This window comes from Sturnira hondurensis, unplaced genomic scaffold (genome assembly GCF_014824575.4).
Source record: "Sturnira hondurensis isolate 20B ecotype Veracruz unplaced genomic scaffold, ASM1482457v3 Scaffold0008640, whole genome shotgun sequence".
NCBI classification, from domain to species: Eukaryota; Metazoa; Chordata; class Mammalia; order Chiroptera; family Phyllostomidae; genus Sturnira; species Sturnira hondurensis.
Genome location: NW_028081271.1, coordinates 20,730,295 through 20,737,819, shown reverse-complemented (window position 1 = coordinate 20,737,819; position 7,525 = coordinate 20,730,295).

The window sequence follows — 7,525 nt, the reverse complement described above, 5'->3', positions numbered from 1 at the left end:
GCCTTTAGCAGACACTATCAGTGCCCTACCCATAGCCCCACAGTCCCCCTCTGAGTTCATTTATGGTTGAGGTGGATAGTTTCCAGAATGTTGGAATGTTTTAGCTTCAAGTGCTTACATTTCTCTTCCCCTTTGCCTTCAGTACCACTGAGCTAGTGTTCAGCATACCAGCATAGCCCAGAAGTGTGTGTACGGGGTTCGTGTCCTTGGGAGCAAACCCCAAATCCCAATGGGAATGGGCGTTGCTGGGTAAACCAGGAAGGCTCCACACTCTCTGCTGGGACAATTCTGAGGTGTGCTCCCTTCTCGTGGTGTCTTGCAGGGTCTCTGTCAGGGCTGAGCCTCAGTTGCCTGCAGAGTCGAGCCCCCGCTGTACCCTGTAATGGATTTTCTCCCTCCCTGAATCACTGTCTTCACTCTCTCATTTATGTTTCTAGAGAATACTTCAAAAATAAATTACTGACATCCAAGTCTTTGTCTCAAAGATTTCTTTTGGAGATGACCAATCCAAGATATTGATAAATCCCTAACAAATAAGGACAGGAAAAATAACATAGCTTTGTCTCCACTGCTAAGTAAGTGTCTTTGGAGGACATTCTCATGCCATTTTCCTCACCTGCCTCTTCACCGGATGAACTTTCAGGCCCCATTCACCTCTGAGAGGTCACCCATTCTACTCTAGGGTACATTTGTTCACCAAATGCCCAGCTCAGTGATCATTGTTCTTCTCAATGTTGCGTTCCCTCAGGACACTGACCTGTGGCAGGCTGGTAGCTGGCACAGAACAGGCAATTTCCAACCGCTGTGCCAGTTCTCTCTGTCCTTTGTTTATCAGAACTGGCTGGAATTACTGACTAGAGTCCCTAAGGGGAGGACAGAAGTTGCAAACAACCATGGCTCTCTACACTCCATTAGCTGAAGCAGACAGAGCCAGAAGCACAATAGAGCATTAACTTCCAGACATACACATTAAGTTTTAGACGGTCCATGAGGAGGGGTGGGGAGTATACAGACTAAAACATACCCATGCAGCAAAATGCAAACAAGAAGCACACCAGATGCCCTTGCTCAACTGTTACACAACAGGCTTCGGAAACCAGTTCCCCCAGAGTTGCTGAAATGATTGTTTGTTCAAGGAACATTTCTTTAAATTCTAAAGGTCAATGGAGTTGATTCTCGTCATGCCACCTCCATCACCAAATATGCGCTTCTGGCTTGTGTCCTCCTTTCACCTCTTCCTGGGGTGGTGCTGGCTACCTGCCTAGCGGGACCTGGGCACCAGCTTGCTCCTTTCTTCACCCCCAACTGTTTAACCTGATCCCTGCTCCACCACACACCACCCTAGCAGAAAGGAATCACAGGTGCAAGAAGGCAAATGTGTTTCACTTAATCAACCTTTGAGCACTTCAGGATATTTTTCTTATTTATCTTCACGTCCCCTTCCTAAGTCAAGTGTCTGGCACTTAGCACATCCTCATTAAATGTATGTTGAGTCCTTGGGTGCGTGCATGAATGAATTAATGACTATCTGCGTAATTCTTCTAGCTAGAAAGATGGAGGCTTATGCTATGAATATATTTCCTTAGTAATTAGCTCTGTGTGTAGTGGGTGTTCAATAAACATGAATTAATGAATCAATAATGTGCCTAAAAGAGTTTTGCAGAGAATAAATCGCTACGGAGGCTTGTGAATATGCCCCCACCTTGCTGTTGGTGGATTGCATGCTGTGCCCACTGAATGACTATAGTCTTGTGTAAGTGATTCTTGCGATGGTTTGCCTTGCTGATATTGGTAAGATGTCACTTTAGATATCATTTAGTTGCTCTTTCTCTTTCAGTTTGTGCCCATTTCCATATCCTGTTTAGTATTAGTTTTTGTGGGGTTTTTTTTTTAGGCATTTCAGCATGGGTAGAGAATGGGGAAAGACCAGGGTTATAAGTAGGTTCCGGACAAATTTCTTAATTGAATAAGAACTTGTCTGTGGTCTTGAGTGTAGGCAATTAGTCCCCAAGGGGAAGTACTGGCTATGTTAGCTATATAGCACACTATGGACATGCAGTACATTTTATGAAGCCATAATAGAGTAATACTACAATCATGATTGTTATCTTTGTCCATTTAAAGCCATTTCAGAGAGCAATATCAAATACAGCCTCTTTTTTTTGCTTTATAAGAACATTGTAAAATTGAGAGAATGTATTTTTCTATTCTCATATAACATTGAATGTTTCCAGAAAATGGTATACATAGTGTACCTTGAGTTGATATGTCTTATATTTAATAATCATGGTAATAATTATAGTTCCCATTTTAGGGCATTTTCTATGTGTTAGACTCTGTAGTAGATGCTTTATATGCATATACCTAGTTGTTCCTTGAATTATATTTATGAAGCATTTATTGTTATTGTCAGTTTACATATGAGAAAATAGACATTTAGAAAGGTGAATAACTTGATAAGCATTGTATTGCTAGTTGAAGTCTGATTCAACGTCCTTTGCTCTTAATTACTAGTATGTATGTATGCAGGAATACTTTCACAGAAGGCTAAAATTAGGATCATCAGTTGATAAATATTTTATTTCATGGCTCTTAGATTTTGAATCAAGGAAAAAAAAANCAGAAAATGGTATACATAGTATACCTTGAGTTGATATGTCTTATATTTAATAATCATGGTAATAATTACAGTTCCCATTAGTTCCCATTTTAGGGCATTTTCTATGTGTTAGACTCTGTACTAGATGCTTTATATGCATATACCTAGTTGTTCCTTGAATTATATTTATGAAGCACTTATTGTTATTGTCAGTTTACATATGAGAAAATAGACATTTAGAAAGGTGAATAACTTGATAAGCATTGTATTGCTAGTTGAAGTCTGATTCAACGTCCTTTGCTCTTAATTACTAGTATGTATGTATGCAGGAATACTTTCACAGAAGGCTAAAATTAGGATCATCAGTTGATAAATATTTTATTTCATGGCTCTTAGATTTTGAATCAAGGAAAAAAAAAACCCTCCATTCTGAGATAATAAAGGGAAAAATGGGACTTGGAATAGTAACAGCTGTCATCAGTTGCTATGCTAAGTGTTATTATGTAAGTTGTCTCATTTCATATTTAGGCAATGTACCTAATAAATTCTGTACTAGAGCCTTTTTATACAGAGGAGAAAGTTTGAGTTTCTATATGTCGTGCGCTTTGCTATAGATGACCAACAACTAGGTAAAAGAGCTTTGACCTAAACCGGTTCTGTCTTATGTTAAAGCCTTGTCAGCATCCCCATAACACTTCACTGTATCTAATAAGGTAGAAATTCCCAAAGTAGCCACGATAGACACTTATCATTTTTGTATGGATAACATTATTCCCCCTTCTTATTGACACTTAGATTTTTTATTTTATTTTATTTTTTATTTGATAGAGGAAAGAGGAGATTACCTCTCATCATATCATGCATGTAGAGTGGTTGAGCAACAAATCAATATTTCTACCTTTTACTAAAGAATTTGAAGGTATCAAATTTTACCTCTATCAACTCATGTGGACAAGATGTAGACATATGATGTAAATTTAAATGAACTGAAGTAATTTTTTTCAGACTTGGTGGTCTAATGCAGCTAGTGAACACATGATTGGAATGTATTTGTCTAATTCCTTTTCCATCGAATTTCCCTGCTATGAGATTATTTTTGTGATTCCCACATCACTACAACCTCGCTCGGGCATAGCCCTGAAGCACAATGAAGAAAGAAAAGCATTCCATGAGCCAAATTCTAAAAAGCACATTTCATCAACTGTGCTTAGGAAAGATGGTCTGATGTAAGATTCTTACTTAACCATCGGTAGTCGCCAATAGTCAGATGATAAGAAATTTGGAAGATGCCTGCTTAGGGAATTGGTGATGAGGAGTTTTGAGGAGAATAATATGTAGATAGTTCTTGAAGAAGGAATCTTATATTTAAAATTTGTTTCAGCTTACACAACAGGAAACCCTACAGAACAGTAACCAGACAAGATGAAAGATCATCTTTTTAAATTTTGATTTCTGTTCTAACATAAAAGAAATGGTAGGTTGGTATCCAGGACCTATATAACTGCACCATAGTCATCATGGTTACTTTATAGCCAGCAGGTCTGCTGGGACTCCAGCCAATCACATTCATGGCATTGGAAAAGAGGAAATAGAACAAAGCAGAGAGGAGTGCATCTGTGCTGGGCCAGCTTCTTTTAAACCACTTTTGTGGATTTCCACATAATATTTCCATGTATATCTCACCTGCCAGAATTTAGTTACATGGCTGCATTAAGGAACAATAGCAATGGGAAGTGTAATTTTATTAGCCAGATGGCTTCATCGTGGCTTTATACAGCTAGATGGCTGTAAATAAAAATCAACATTTTATGTCATATAAATTATTACTCATAGTTTAGAACTACAAAAGGGAATCTTAATCATCAGATTGACAGACTTGCTCTGTCCTGGGTTCTTTGACTCGCCACCCAGAGTGCGCTCAGTGCACTCACTCACGAAGTAGCCATGGCAGCAAATGTGGAAACTGCACTGGCTCAGCCACAAGGACGTCCCCCCAACAAGACTGATATGCAACTGACTATAGCTGAACATCCAATAAGCCCCCATTGCTGAGCAGCCAATTTAGTGCCTGTTGTCAACACAAGAATTCAGCGTGACGACAGTAGATTGTTCACATTAGGCCCCTCCCATTATGAAGGGAGCAAAGAAGAGATTTCACTGGCACCAACAATTTTTCTAGATTTGGATGTGTTTTCTACAGCTATTGTGCCTTTGTCAGTGCTATAATCCATGAGTTTGTAGAAGCCCTTATGTACCATCCTGATATCTTACACTTTTATAGTATTGCCCCAATGTCAAAGTTGTAAGGCAGCGAACGACTCCATACTAAGGGTATCTGCTGGTCTTCTTCTGTATCTTGCCATCCTGATGAAACAGTTTTCCCATAGCTAAGAGACAAAACCTTGCCATGTTGTGTTATTATCCTAAAAAATATCATGAATGCTATGAGGCAGTGACCCAAAATATGCTGGTGTTTCATTTATAGCTAGAATATACGGTTCTTAGAACTAAAAGATGAAAAAACAGGCTTGGTGCTTCATAAGGTTACATATCTACTTCCTGTCTACAACATCACTGTTTCCTGTTCTCAGGACCTGGTGATCTGAGACTCTGAACACTAATTTACTTGAGAACTTTGGGTCCCCCATGTCACTAGGTGAATAGGCCAAAAAGGATGTTATGGCTTTAACTATATGAGAAAATTGAATTATTCATATACATTTGGGCAGGAAAGAACATGGATGAAACCTTGATTATTATCTTTGGTTCTTCCTGGTACAAGTAGGTCCAGTAGTAATGGTTAATGGAAGTTCTTAAGAGAAAGACTGCCAAGGTCTCAGTCCCCTCAGTAAAGCAAAGGTTTTGGTCACCATGTTAAGGAATCCTCTGATGAACTTGTTGTTACCAGATGCACATGTATGGGAGAAAAGGAGAGAGAAATATTATTTATGGTCTTGTGAGCAGTTATAGAAATGAGAGCTATAGTCCCTGCCTTGATACATTGATTGTGTTCTGTTTAGATAATCCAACTAATATTTTTATATTTCTATTAAGTTATCTTATTTCTTCTTCTGTTCTCTATCACTGAATAATTATACTTGTTGGTTGTTGTAGAAAATAAAAATGAAATCACAGCAGAACGAGAGGAGGGTGATTGGCCCTCAAACAGAATTCCTTGATTTGGATGTGGGTATATAATTTATAAGACTTGAGTTTACATAGTATTTAGCATATGTGAAAGAGTTGTATTATATTAGTGGGATGAAGTACTTTGGAAAGTTTATCCGAAGAGAAAATGGTATGGATACTGGGCTTCAACATAGATGATCTGCGGATCCCAATTGATAGGTACTGTGTGTGAGGGGGATCTTCCCCTCTTGTTCTGCAAAGCAAACTATCGTCCTTTAGAGAAAATTTGTGAATGCGATAGAACAACAAATAAAGAAGCCTAATTCAACAATGAAGGTTGCAAGGGCCAAAATGACTCAGCTTAGTTATGGTGGGATGAGCACATGTCCTAAGCTTGCTTATAGGATCCTTTTTTAACTTTAATAGTTGGAGATTATTCATCCTAATACTGGCAACTTGACTGGCGTGGCAGAGATTATTATTAGAGTTCTTGTTCCTTGATTCCCTGCTGAGATGCTATGGTTTTTGCCTTTTTTTCAAAGTCTAATTATAGGACTTTTTATTACATAAAAATAGAAAAAAAACATAATTCCTACCTCCCTTCCCTGCAGCCTTTCGGTGTAACTAGAACCCTTTGACATCATGTATAAAAGAACGTAAGAATGCCCTGAGAAGTGGAGATGAAAAACCCCACAGATTAGGGACCTCAGGACCCAAGTAATGGCATAGTGGTGAGTTCACCAGGTTTTCTTGTTGCTTCATGTATGCCTGACTAGACATTGGAGAAGCCTGCAACCCAGAAATGCCAATGGATACAGATCGTAAAAGCCCCAACAAAAGCCTGTTGTTTCTAGCCAAAGGGTAAGGAAAGGGGCAGCTGGCAAAATAGAAACTGTTTAGAAACTAGCCACTCCACTCCAGCCAAGTCACACAGAAAAAGTGCTGCCCCACCTCACACCTGCCAACAAAGGCCAAAGGAGAATAAGGTGCAGAACTGCCCTGTTGTCCTCAGTGGGGTCATGGCCAGGAGGAAAGTCCTCCTCCACAGGGCAGTGATTCTCCACCAGCCTCCTCTCATATGGCTGCACAGATGGTGGTGGGAATCCAGGGTCCCACATGGTCTCTACTGACACCATGTAAGGCGGGAAGTGCTCCTTACTACCTGGTGGTGGTCAGTGTCCTGGGTCTTCACTCTGTCTTTTCTAACAAAACTTTGGCTAAGACGTGAAGAGACATTTCGCCCAAGAGGATAAATGGCGGGGGAATAAGCACATGAAAAGATGTCCAACATCATTTCCCATTAGGTAACTGCAGATTAAGACCACAGTGAAATGTCAGTCTACACCTATCAGAATGGCTAAAAATAAAAATACTGACAATACTAAATTCCAGCAAGGATGCAGAAAAGCTGGATTTCTCATACGTTGATGGTGGAAATGTAAAAGGATACCGTCACTCTGGGGAGTGGTTTGGCAGTTTCTTCGACCTTTTGACCTAGCAATTGCACTCCTGGGCAATTTATCCCAGAGAATTGAAAACTGAGGTCCACACAAAACCTGTGCAGTGATTGTTCCTAGCAGCTCTATTTGTCATAGCCAAGAACAGGGCACAGTTAACAGGCCCACAGTGGGAGGGTGATTAAACAAACTCTGCTCCCTCCGTGTCGTGGAATCAAAAGAAATGAACTATTGATACATCACCTACTCTGATGAATCTCCGGGGCATTATGCGGAGTGAGAAAAGCCAGTTTCAGGAGGTCACGTACAATGCAGTTTCATGTATATAACAATTGTGAAA